Genomic DNA, 11,908 nt, shown 5'->3' with positions numbered 1-11,908 from the left:
ATTGTCCTATGATTGCCACTAAGGGCACTTGAGCTTGGAAGGCCAGGTGGCACCGAAACGTGACCGTGTGGCAGGTAAGAAATTGAGGCCAGAAGCAATGCCGAGGGTCTCCCAGGGCTTGGGGACAGGATTGAGGCTGGAAGCTGCTGGGTGAAGCCACCTGCCCAGGAGAGAAAGGGGCTGGCGGCCGGGCAGTCGGGCCGGCCTGCACGTGGGTTCCTGGAAGGGAAACCTGCCACTGGGCAGGCAGACCCCATGAGAAAGACAGCTCAGGCTCCGAGTCCAGGAGACCCAAGTTCAAACCCAGATTCCACAGCCTCCCAGTTGTGTCACCTTGGACGAGGTATTTGTCCTCTCTGGCCCTCAATGTTCTCATCTACAAAATGGGCAGAATGACAGCAGCCATCCCAGAAGTGATGCGCAGGAATCTCCAGGTGCTGTCCCTGGGAGGTGCTGTTGTCACAGAGGCCGGCCTGGGTGTGGGGGGAGGGGCACCGGCCAGACCTACACTCACCAGCGACTTTCAGAACCCCAACATCAGCACCTCCTCACCGCTGTGGAAATTGAGTCTAGAAGGGAGAGGGGGACAGGCCCAAGGTCACACGGTGTCCTGGTCCTCACGCCCTTGGGTTGTCTCCCTCAGTTTCCCCTGTACATCCTGCTGGCCTGGGAAGTGGGAATTCCTGGCAAAGGGCTCAGAGGTCTTTGTGCCAGCTCCCAGGCACCCTTGGGTGCCAAATGGGAGCCAGGCCCGGTGGCAGAGGTGAGACCTGGCAGGGAGGCCCGCCACCACCACCAGCTGCAGCTCCTGTGCTCCACTGGGACAGAAGCCAGCTTCCCAGGCAGACCGAGCAAGCCGGGGCAGACCCCAGATGGCTGGGGCCCTGGGGTTCTGGGATCCATGCCAGCTGGAGGGGTCCCTGGTCACTGCCCAGAAGGGACAAGAAGACAAGAGAACGGGGTCAAGGCTGGTGACTTGGGGCCAGCTGCCCAAAGGAACGGGGGCTTCCTGGGGATGAAGACAGGCGCGAGGAGCTTGAACACAATCCCACCTTCCCGTGCCAGGCCCTCCCTGCCTTGGGGCCTTTGGCCTTGTCAGTTACCACACCCACAGCTCCTGCCAACACCATCCTCCCCAGCCACCCAGCCACCTGTGCTGGAAACAAACGCCGGGTGGCCCAGTGGGGAAGAGAAGCGCATCCAAGTCTCATTCTCCCATGGCTGTGACCCCAAGTCAAGTCCCTGTGCCTCTGTTTCCCTGTGTGAACTCCAGAATGACCGGAACACGGGGTCTCCGGGGACAGGACTGGCTCTGGTGTGGAGTGATGGGGCCCTCACCATGGCCAGGCTCTGGGAGCAGTGCTGCCCACCTCGCTTGAGGGGGCTCCAGCACAGTGCTCCGGTGGGGTGGGCGGAGAGGTAGACAGGAGGGAAGGTGGGACGATGCGCTGGAATCCCGGGAAGAGAGGGGGTAGGCACCAGGCTCCTGGCCATGCTGGTGACAATGCCAGCGAGGGAGGCCGGCTGCAGGTGGAGTTGCAATGGGACCCATCGGTGGCCAGATCCCCAGCTGCATACACAGGGGTGAGGTCCGCCCTGGCCCTTGACAGCCCAGGAGCCCAGCAGCCCAGCAGCCCCTGCCCCTCTCCTCCAGCGCCCATAGCCTGAATGTCCAGGGTTGTTTCCTAGTCCTCAGGACGCTGGGCTTCCACTCACTGCGCACGGCCAGCTCCAGGGGCCCCCGCGAAGCCCCCTCCTCTTGCTCTCAACCAGGAAGCTCCTGTGCCTTCCCTGGTGGGGACAGTGCCACACTGCCTGGCACTGCCCACTCTCCCTCCTATTGGGCTGTGAGTGTCTTGGTCACTCCTGGCAGGTGGAAGACGTCCAGTCCAATGGATGCCGGTTGCTCAAATAAAGAAATGAATGAGTAACTGCATGCATGAGAACAGAGCTTCTGGGAGTGAGTGGGGATCTAGGATCAGCCTCATTAAGGTGGCTGCCCATCCGTCATGTGCTGTGACAGCCACCGAAAGTGTCAGTGCCTGCCTCAGTTTCCCTGCCTTCCCCAGCCGGGCCCACTGGCCAGCGTCCCCAACATACCTACAGCTCCCTCTTCAGCTTTCAGCCCCTCCTGGCTATGCCAACAAAGACCCCCCCTTCCCTATCCAGCTGGTTTCCCTCTCTTCATGCCAGCCCCCACCCCCTGCTCTATGCCCACCACATGTGCTCCTGCCCACCGGAGCTGGAGCCCAGAGTTGAATGCCCCTGGACAGGTCTCACCCTGGCTGGGCCCCACCCATTATTTGGAAATCCAGAGCTGACTCTTACCTGAATCACTCCGGGCCCCAGCCCCACCCGGCCCCACCTCTCCAGGCAGCTTCTCAGCCAGCCAGGAAAGTTCTGGAATGAACCCAACTTCTCTTCCAGCCCCAGCCCCCTGCCCACCAGCCCCACTGCTCAGTGTGACCTTAGCAGCTAAAAGCCCTTGGTGGGCCTCAGTTTCCCATTTGTAATGTCCTTCCACTCCGGCAAGAGTTCGTGTGGGGGTGAGATAAGATGCTCTATGAGGCACCCCCAAGCCCCAGAGGAGCTCAGTGCCACCTCTTGACCAATGCTCCCTGCTATTTCCTCCCGGAGCAGGAGGCTGTCATGAAGAGTGCCCACCCTCGCCTTCTTGGCCTACTGCAAGGCCCGACTGCACCATGTAGGGAACAGGGGTGCCCTGTGGGGGTGCTGTGGGCAGGGGGGATGTGGGGGAGCCTGGAGGAGCTGAGAACAGAGAAGCACAGGTGTTTCACAATCCTTGGAATTACCACCCTCCCGGCAGCCCCAAGAGGAGCTGTGTCCTCCTAATTCCTCACAGCCCCAGGAGGTGGATTCTCTTCCTGTCCCATTTTGGTAAAGAGGAAAACTAACTGACCTGCTGCAGCCCACAGGCTAAGAGTGGTACAGCTGAGACCTGGAACCTGCTTGGTGTGATGTCGACATTGCGACTCAACTCCCTGCTATGTCTGTCGCGGGCTCGCTTGCATCCCCAGCCCTGAATCTTTCAAACACACACCCAAATCCTAGCAGGGACGGGAAGGAAGCCGAGCAAGGAGACTGGTAGGCGGAGAGCCCCCACGCTCATCCTGGGTGTCTACACTGCACTGATTTGCACAGGATGGCCGAGCGGTCACACCACTGGCGCCCTCCCCAGCATGCCCACACCATCGCCTCATCCATAGAGCATCACACATCGGGGGCTGGGGTCAGAGGAGCCCAGGGAGAGAGCGCTGGCCTGGCTGAGGGACCACGGTGGCTCAGAGGGTTACTGGGGCCATGACATGTCAGCCCTGACCCCCGCATCAGCTGAAGGAAGAGGAGTTGCTTCTGCAGCCTCACCCTCCTGCCTCTGCCTGCAACCTTCGTTAGCTCCCACAGCCCCTAGACCTCGAGTTGAACTTCAAGCAGGATGTCACAGAAGGAACCCTGAAATGGGGACACAGAGGGTCGGATTTCCTGAGGGGCAGTCCTCTGAAGCCGCTGGGTGACCTCAGGCAAGTCCTTCTCCCTCTTGAGCCTCAGTTTCCCCTCCTGTGCAGTGAGCTGAAGGTAGGGTGTTGGAGCTGGGTGGGCTTGGGTTCTGAGCCCAGCTTCCACTTTCTGGCTTTGTCTCTCTGACCCAGTCACTGCTCACTCCTTTTTTCTTTTTTTAAGGTTTAGTTTAGAGAGAGAGAGAGGGAGAAATGGAGAAAGGGGTCTTTCATCCACTGGTTCACCCCTCAAATGGCTGCAATGGCCGGGGCTGAGATGATCCGAAGCCAGGAGCCAGGAGCTTTTTCCGGGTCTCCCACACAGGTGCAGGGGCCCAAGCACTTGGGGCATCTTCTATTGCTCTCCCAGGTGCATTAGCAGGGAGCTGGATCAGAAGTGGAGCAGCCAGGACTCGAACCGCCAAACATATGGGATGCTGGCACCATGGGCGGAGGCTTCACCCGCTATGCCACAGCACACAGGCAATGGTTTAACCCCTCTGTGCCACAATTACCAGCCCCAGTTGGCTATTTCTGACCCTCTGTCTTCTGCATGTAAGACTAAAGGTAATAATCGTGTCTAGTTCCTGGACCGCCATAAAGGTCAGACCACTAGCAATCAGGAGATGCTCAGGAGGTCATTACTGGGCGAAATCTTATCATTAACAGTTATATAACTAGTTCAAATAGGCCACTGCGGTCCTCGATGTGGGGACAGAAAACTGTACAAGACACCCCGAGAGCATCTGGGAGGGGCAGACAGGCATTGCGGTGCAGCGGGCAGAGCCACCACCCGCCAAGATGGCGTCCCACCCTGGAGGCCCTGTTACAGTCTGCTGTGCCACTCCCTGCTCGCCAGCCTGGGAAGGCAGCAGAAGATGGGCCAAGTACGCGCGTCCCTGCCACCCACACGGGAGAGAGACCCAGATGGAGTCCCAGGCTCCTGGCTGCAGGCTTGTGGCCATTTTAGGAGTGAACCAGCAGATGGAAGATCTCTCCCCTGCCTCCCTTTCTTTCACTCTGCTTTTCAAAAAAAAAAACTAAATCGTTACATTAAAACAAGAATCAGAGAGGCTGGCTGCAGGCAAATGGCAGCTTAGAGCATCAGGGGTGCACTTAGCTGCATGTAACACAGGCGCCAAACATGGGGGCTCAAGCCAAAACCAGGATGGGGATCCTCTTCCCAGGGGCCGTGCCGGGGCCTCCTGTGGTGCCTTGGTCCTGCCTTCAGGAATCCAGGCTCTGCCCATCTTTCTACTCCAGCATCCTCAGAATGTGCCGCCCCACGGTGTGTGGCACCTCAGGCCCCTGTGCCGGCAGGAAGAGGCTGGGAAGGGAGCCGGCAGCCCGGCACAGCTCCGTGCACACCTCTGGCAGCCGAGGAGGTCGGGCAATTAAACTTAGGAACAGGCAGGCAAAGGACAGGGCGTTGGAGGTGGAAACTGGGCTGGCCGGCCTTCGGTGCGTGCCAGGCTCTTCCTGGTGTGCCTGTGGTTTCTGACGTGTGACTTCTTTGCAGAATCCAGAACCAAGCACCGCGGCAGACTCCCGGGGAGGGGAGGCAGGGGGGCAGACTTCCGTTCTAGTCCCTGATGAGCTCTGGGGCCCATGGGACTGCAGCGAATCAGAGCGAGGAGCACCCAAGGGAAGGTCCAAGCCAGCCCCAGCAGGTGACAGAACCGAAGACCCAGGGCAAGCAGGGACGCGCCCCGGCAGGCCAGGTGTCCTGCCTCTGTGTCCCTCTGTGGCCCACTGCAAAGCAACCGACTTGGGAGTAAATTCCCTGAGAAGCACCTGACGCCTTGGCCTTGGCTGAGAACCTGCAGCTGCAGAGCTGCAGACTTCAGGGGCAGGGATCCACTCCTGCGAACAGCTCTGTGAGTCCCAGGGGAGAGACGTAAGCCCATGTTTCCTGGAGCCTCTCGGACAGAACCGGCCGACTCGTCACTCGCGTGGAATGTGTTCCCGCTCGAATGCCTTGTTATTAACTTACCGTCTTCAGCCATCCGCAGTTTAGAAAAACATTCTGACATCATCTTCCCCTTTGGTATGCACAGGAACCTTTAGACGTAGGTTTTTTTAAGCCCCTTAATGAGTTCCATTGCAAGTGACAGACGTTCGATTCCAACAGATTTTGGCAAAAGAAGGGGAAAGTACAATCTCTCCAAAACCGAGGACAGGAGTGGCTGCATCCGGGTATCAGGTTTCCTCTCTCTCCTTCTCCTCTCTCTTCTCCTCTCCTTGGCTTCACTTTCAGGCAAGTGTCCTCCAGTGATGTGACAGAGGATCCAGGCAGCTCCAGGCCCGCCCTGTCCTTGTGCCCCAGTCACACAGGGGAAAAGAATGCCTCTCTCCTGGGAGTCCCAAGAAAAGTTCCTGGAACACTGCTGGTTTTCTTTTCTTTCTTTCTTTTTTAAGATTTTATTTATTTATTTGAGAGGTAGAGTTACAGACAGAAGGAGAGACACAGAGAGAGGTCTTCCATCGACTGGTTCACTCCCCAATTGGCCGCAATGGCTGGAGCTGCACCAATCCGAAGCCAGGAGCTTCTTCCAGGTCTCCCACGTGGGTGCAGGGGCCCAAGGACTGGGGCCATCTTCTACTGCTTTCCCAGGCCATAGCAGAGAGCTGGTTTGGAAGTGGAGCTGCCAGGACTCAAAGTGGCACCCACATGGGATGCCGGTACCACAGGCAGAGGCTTAGCCCAGTACGCTGCAGTGCCAGCACGACACTTCTATTTTTTTAATTTATTTATTTGAGACAAAGAGAAAAATAAAAACAGAGACAGACAAAGCTACCTTCCACTTGTTCGTTCCCAAATGCCTCCAATAGCTGGGGCTGGGCAGGGGCCAGCAATGCAGGTCTCTAGCTTGAGTGGCAGGGACTCACTGCTTGCACCATTGCTGCTGACTCCCAGGATGCAGAAGCTGGAGTCAAAAGTCAGAGCTGGGACTCAAACCCAGGTCTCTTAACCACGAGGCTAAACCTCTGCCCGCCCCACCCCTACTCCCACCCCCGCCCCGCCCCGCCCCGCCTCACCCCTACTCCCACCCCCACCCTGGGATGCTGCTGACAGCTCCAGGTCACCCCTAACTAACTAACTGCTTGGACAGAAGGCCAGGATCCCGGCCAGCGCCGTGGCTCACTAGGCTAATCCTCTGCCTTGTGGCACCGGCACACCGGGTTCTAGTCCCGGTCGGGGCGCCGGATTCTGTCCTGGCTGCCCCTCTTCCAGGCCAGCTCTCTGCTGTGGCCCAGGAGTGCAGTGGAGGATGGCCCAAGTGCTTGGGCCCTGCACCCCATGGGAGACCAGGAGAAGCACCTGGCTCCTGCCCTCAGATCAGCGCGGTGAGCCGGCCGCAGCGCGCTGGCCATTGGAGGGTGAACCAACGGCAAAAGGAAGACCTTTCTCTCTGTCTCTCTCTCTCACTGTCCACTCTGCCTGTCAAAAAAAAAAAAAAAAAAAAAAAGAAGAAGAAGGCTGGCCATGTGCCCACCTGTCTCAGGGTACGGCTGGGATGTTTCCCCAAAGAAAATGGGGTGCCGTTATCACAAGAGGAGGGGAGGGAGGCAGGGCAGGCAGAGCCAGGCCCCCACGGGTACAGGGGCTTTTGCCTGAAGCCCGAGAGGGGGGTCAAGGGAGCCCCCTGGATGCAGAGAAAAGGGAAGGGTGTTGTGGCTGAGCACATCCCCACTCCAGCCTCTGGGCACTTGCCTTGGAGCCTGCCCAGGAGGGAGGGAGAAGGGTTCCGAGGTGCTGGGAGCCAGGGCTGTTCCCCTGTGCTTGCTGCTATCTGCCTGAGCAGGGGAGGCTGTCAGGTGTGCTGAGCAGCCGAGGCAGGCCAGGTACAGCTGGGCCCTCCCAGCCACGCTGTCTCCCGCCATGATTTTCAGAGTGGGTGCTGAGGCTCAGCGAGCCAGAGTGACTCGGCCAAGCCACACGGTCTGGGAACGTACCAGGTCTGCAGCGACTGAACTCTTTCCTGGAATGGTTCCTCACGGGGGCGCTATGGGCACCGTTGTCCGTCATGGGGCAGAAGGCCAAGCTGGCTGATGGTTAAATCCCACAGAGGCAACACCAACATTGTCCCCCGCATAGGCAACCCCCACCCCAGGAGGCTCCCTCTGCCCCATGGAGCCACTCCCACCCTGAGTTGCTTCCTTTCTTTGCTTTTTCTCTAAACAATGATTTTCTTATCCTTATTTATCCATTCATCCACTTGAAAGGGAGAGACAGAGACAGAGACAGAGATCTTCCATCTGCAGGGTCATTCCCCAGATGGTCACAACAGCCAGGTCTGGCCCAGGCCAACGCAAGGAGCCAGGAACTCCATCCGGCTCTCCCAAGTGGGTAGTGAGGGCCAGCTGTTGCCGCTTTCCCAGGCACATTAGCCAGGAGCCGGGTCAGAGCAGAGCAGCTGGGACTCAAATCAGCACTCGGCTAGGGGATGCCAAGGTTGCAAGTGGTGGCTTAGCCCAGGCATAACAATGCCAGCCCCAGCCTGGTGCCTTTCTGTGAGCCCACAGCCTGATGCAGAGAAAGCACTTAGCAAAGGCTGAACAAATGAACAAATGAATGAAGTGCTCTGGAGTCAAGGAGGACTAGGAATGGGTCCCAGCTCTGCCACCTGCTAACTCGATGGCATGGAGCAGGTTTCTTAAGGACTCTGTGCCTCAGTCCCCTCATCTGTAGCGGGGGCAGCACAGTGCCATCCTCTCGGGGTTACAGTGGGGATGAAATGAGTCCATTCCCACGAAACGCTCGGGATACTGCCTGGCGAGCCAGCACCGCATCTGAGTTCGATAAATAAATGAGCAAAGACTGAATCCCCGGGCGGCTGTCTGTGGCCAGTCCTGACTACAGTTTGCACACGTGTCTATATTTGTTATCAAGCCGGATCTCTCCACGCCACTGCAAGAGAACATTCTGCACATTTCACAGCTGAGGGACCTCAGGCACGGAAAGGGGACGGACGTGACTGGGCAAGGGTCTTCCGGCCACTCAGCTGCAGCTCTGCATCTCAGACCCCGGCTGCAGCCTCCACTCCCTCCCCCCACCCGCCCCGCCCCGCCGCAAATTGTAAAGCCAAGAGTGAACGCGAACACTAAGGGGCTGCATAGAGCACCCCCGGCCCGCCAAGGTGCGTGGGGCTTCTGTGTGTGGTAGTCACAGAGGCGTGGGGGAAGGAGGAGGCACAGCCATGGGGCCGGGACCACAGGACCACAAGAAAGAACTGGGTGGTGAGGGAGGCCTGGGCAGGTGCCTGCCCACAGCCAGCCGCTGCCAGAGCCGGGCCCCCAGCACCCAGGGGTGACCCCGCTGCCCCATGAGTCACACTTCCAGCTCCACTCTCCCTGTGCACCGAAGGCCTCCCCGGATGCCTCTTGGCCAACGCGCCCTGGGCTGCTGGGGTCCTCTCTTCTCAAGGGGCCCCTGACGGCGGGTGGGCCTCGGGGTGGCGAAGTGTGGAAACTCCTTGCAAGGACTCACCTGTCTGGATCCCCAGGAGAACCTGTTCTCGCGTGCCGAAGCCCCACAGGCAGGCCTCGCTGAGGCTGTGGGCTCCCGAGTGGGTGGCAGCCATTAATAGGCTCTGGGGACCCTTCTGTGCACCTGTCTCCACCCCAGTCTCCTCGATGCCCTTGCCCAGCCCCCACCCCCACTGTAGCTCCCTACTCTCTCAGCTCCTCTGCGCCCCCAAGCCCTTTGGTTCTCTCTCACTCTTGGGGCAGCTGGGTTCGTGGCCCTGTTGCCTGCCTTCCTTGCCTAGGGAAGGGTGGTGTTCCTGCATTTGAGACACCCTTGGGGTGCCCACAGCCCACAGCAGAGGGCCCAGGTTCCAGGCCTGGCTCGGCTCCCCAGCCCAGCTCCCTGCTGGTGCACAGCCTGGGAGGCAGTGGGTGATGGCCCAAGTGCTTGTGGGAGACCCAGATGGAGCTCCTGGCTCCTGGCTTCAGCCTGGCCCAGCCCTGGCTCTTAGGGGCATTTAGGAAGTGAACCAGAAAGATCTCTCCTTCTCTCTTGTCTCTCTCTCTGTGTCTCTGTCTACCTTTCAAATAAATCCATAAATAATCTCTTAAATGACAATTTTAAAGACTCCCCGGGCTGCTTTCTGTGCTGTACAGTGAGAATATTTTGTGAGGATTTAGTACAGCAATGGATGTGAGCATACAATGGGAGCTCAATAAATGCTGTTTTCCTCTTAAGAGGCTGAGCGGGGCGATCTTCCCCTTCAACAAGTCTTCCTGCCTGGAACGCACCCGAGCAAACCTCCTCTGCAGGAGCAGAGACTCCACGGGAAGTTGATTCTCAACTGGTGCGTGCCGCAGCCTGGGAGGCATTTCTAACTGCCTTGGGGTTGTGTGAGCACTGCACACACGCAAGGAGACGCTCACATTCCTTTCTCACCGTGCCAAGGGGCAGAGCTCAGCCATCGCTACCAATGCCAAGTGCAGAGTGCAAGAAAATGAGCACTGGGGGAGTCCTCACGGCAAACCACACTCACACTCAGACCCACATGGAGCGCGGCTGTGGGCACCTCCCCTCCGCACGTCTCCTCGCTGAGACCTCTCTGTGCCTCCCTGGCCCCTGGTTCTCCTCCTTTCACTTTTTTTTTTTTTTTAAGATTTATTTATTTATTTGAAAGTCAGAGTTTCACAGAGAGAGGAGAAGCAGAGAGAGAGAGAAAGGTCTTCCACTGCTCGTTCACTCCCCAGATGGCCACAACAGCCGAAGCTATGCTGATTCGAAGCCAGGAACCAGGAGCTTCTTCCGGGTCTCCCAAGTGGGTGTAGGGACCCAAGGACTTGGGCCATCTACTGCTTTCCAAGGCCATAGCAGAGAGCTGGATTGGAAGTGGAGTAGCCGGGACTCCAACTGGCGCCCATATGGGATGCTGGTGCTTCAGGCCAGGGCGTTAACTTGCTGCGCCACAGTGGCGGCCCCTCCTTTCACTTTCTTACCCAGGCCAAAGTCAGCTCACCTGAACCCTTCTCCACTCACCTACATCAGACTCAACCCAGCCTAACTCGTCTTACTTCCATTCAATCCACCCAAACCCAGCCTCATCCAACTCAGCTCTTCTCAGCACAACCCATCCCAGTGCAGCCAGACTCAGCAAGTGCACTAAACTCAAGTTAAGTCAACTTGAGTCCACTCAGCCAAATCTGGACCCAACTCCATTCGTTCAACCAAACTAAACTTGACCCAATGCAACCCCACCACCACCACCAAGCAGGACACAGCACAGCGCCACTGCACTCTGCCCACACCACGCCCCCAGCAGCAACGCACCTGGCTGTGATTAAACTCAGCTGGACCCACCCCTGCCCATCTCCGCCTGCCTTCCACCACCTCCACCCTCTGCTCCAGGCTTGTGTCATTCCCTACAACAGAGACTTGGACTGAATGACCAATCCAAAGAAAGATGGGGACATTTCTCTTCAGACTTCCCACCTCCTTGTTCTCCTCCCAGTCCTGTGCATCCTCGCACAGGTGGAAACCGTCACCTATCCCTGCTCCACCAGGGTCCTCGACCCGAAACTGAAGTCCCCAGGCCATGAAACCAGACCCAGGGCTTGTCAGGACCCTCACCTCGGCACACACTCCGGGGACCTGGTGAGGTCTGCAGGAGGCCTCTGGCCAGAGCGAATTCTGGGTCCCAAAGGAGGTTTGATGGGCAGAAGAGGGACAACCCGGCCTGGGCACCTCACAGGGAAAAGCAGGAGAGCAGCTCGCTGTGCCCTGGCTTGGCTGCTCCATCCACCTGGCTCTGGCTCCGCGCCCCTTTCTGGCCCTGTCCTCCGTTTCCTGTCTTATCTCTCAGCTTCAGTGGCTGTCGGTTTTTCCTTCATCATTATCTCTGCCTCTGTGCTTGGCCCTGTCTCCTGGGGTCTTGCACTGCTCTTCCTCTTTCGGTATCTCTGTATTGCTATCTCCCTCTTGCTGACTCATCCTTCTCTGGCTCTGTCTTTGTTTCTGGAACAATCTGCTTCGTGGTGTAACCTTCGGCTGGGGACAAAATCTAGTGAGCAGAGTCCCCTCTCACCCTCCTTCCCCTCCACACTTTCCCTGCAGGAGCTCGGAAGGTCATCCCGGCTGCCTGAGAACGCCTGGACCTGAGGCCCCCAGAGCGCGGGTGCTGCACCTGCTTCCCCAGCCAGAAAGTCAGCGTTTGGCACTCTGGAGCTGGAAGGGAGTGTGGGCTGCTCTCGGTTTATGGATGGCAAAGTCAGACCCAGAGGGCCCAAAGCCATTTGGAGTTAGCGGGGCCTCCTGAGGCCACAGACCCCAGACTCTGACCCCAGCCCTCCCCACCTCCCAGGTCATGGCCCCAGGTGCCACCTGACCCCACAAGGGGAGGCCCCCATGTGCCAGGGAGAAGGCAGGAGTG

Source organism: Oryctolagus cuniculus, chromosome 1 (genome assembly GCF_051225735.1).
Source record: "Oryctolagus cuniculus isolate XC-2025 breed Fujian yellow rabbit chromosome 1, ASM5122573v1, whole genome shotgun sequence".
NCBI classification, from domain to species: Eukaryota; Metazoa; Chordata; class Mammalia; order Lagomorpha; family Leporidae; genus Oryctolagus; species Oryctolagus cuniculus.
Note: the sequence above shows the minus strand (reverse complement) of the source record.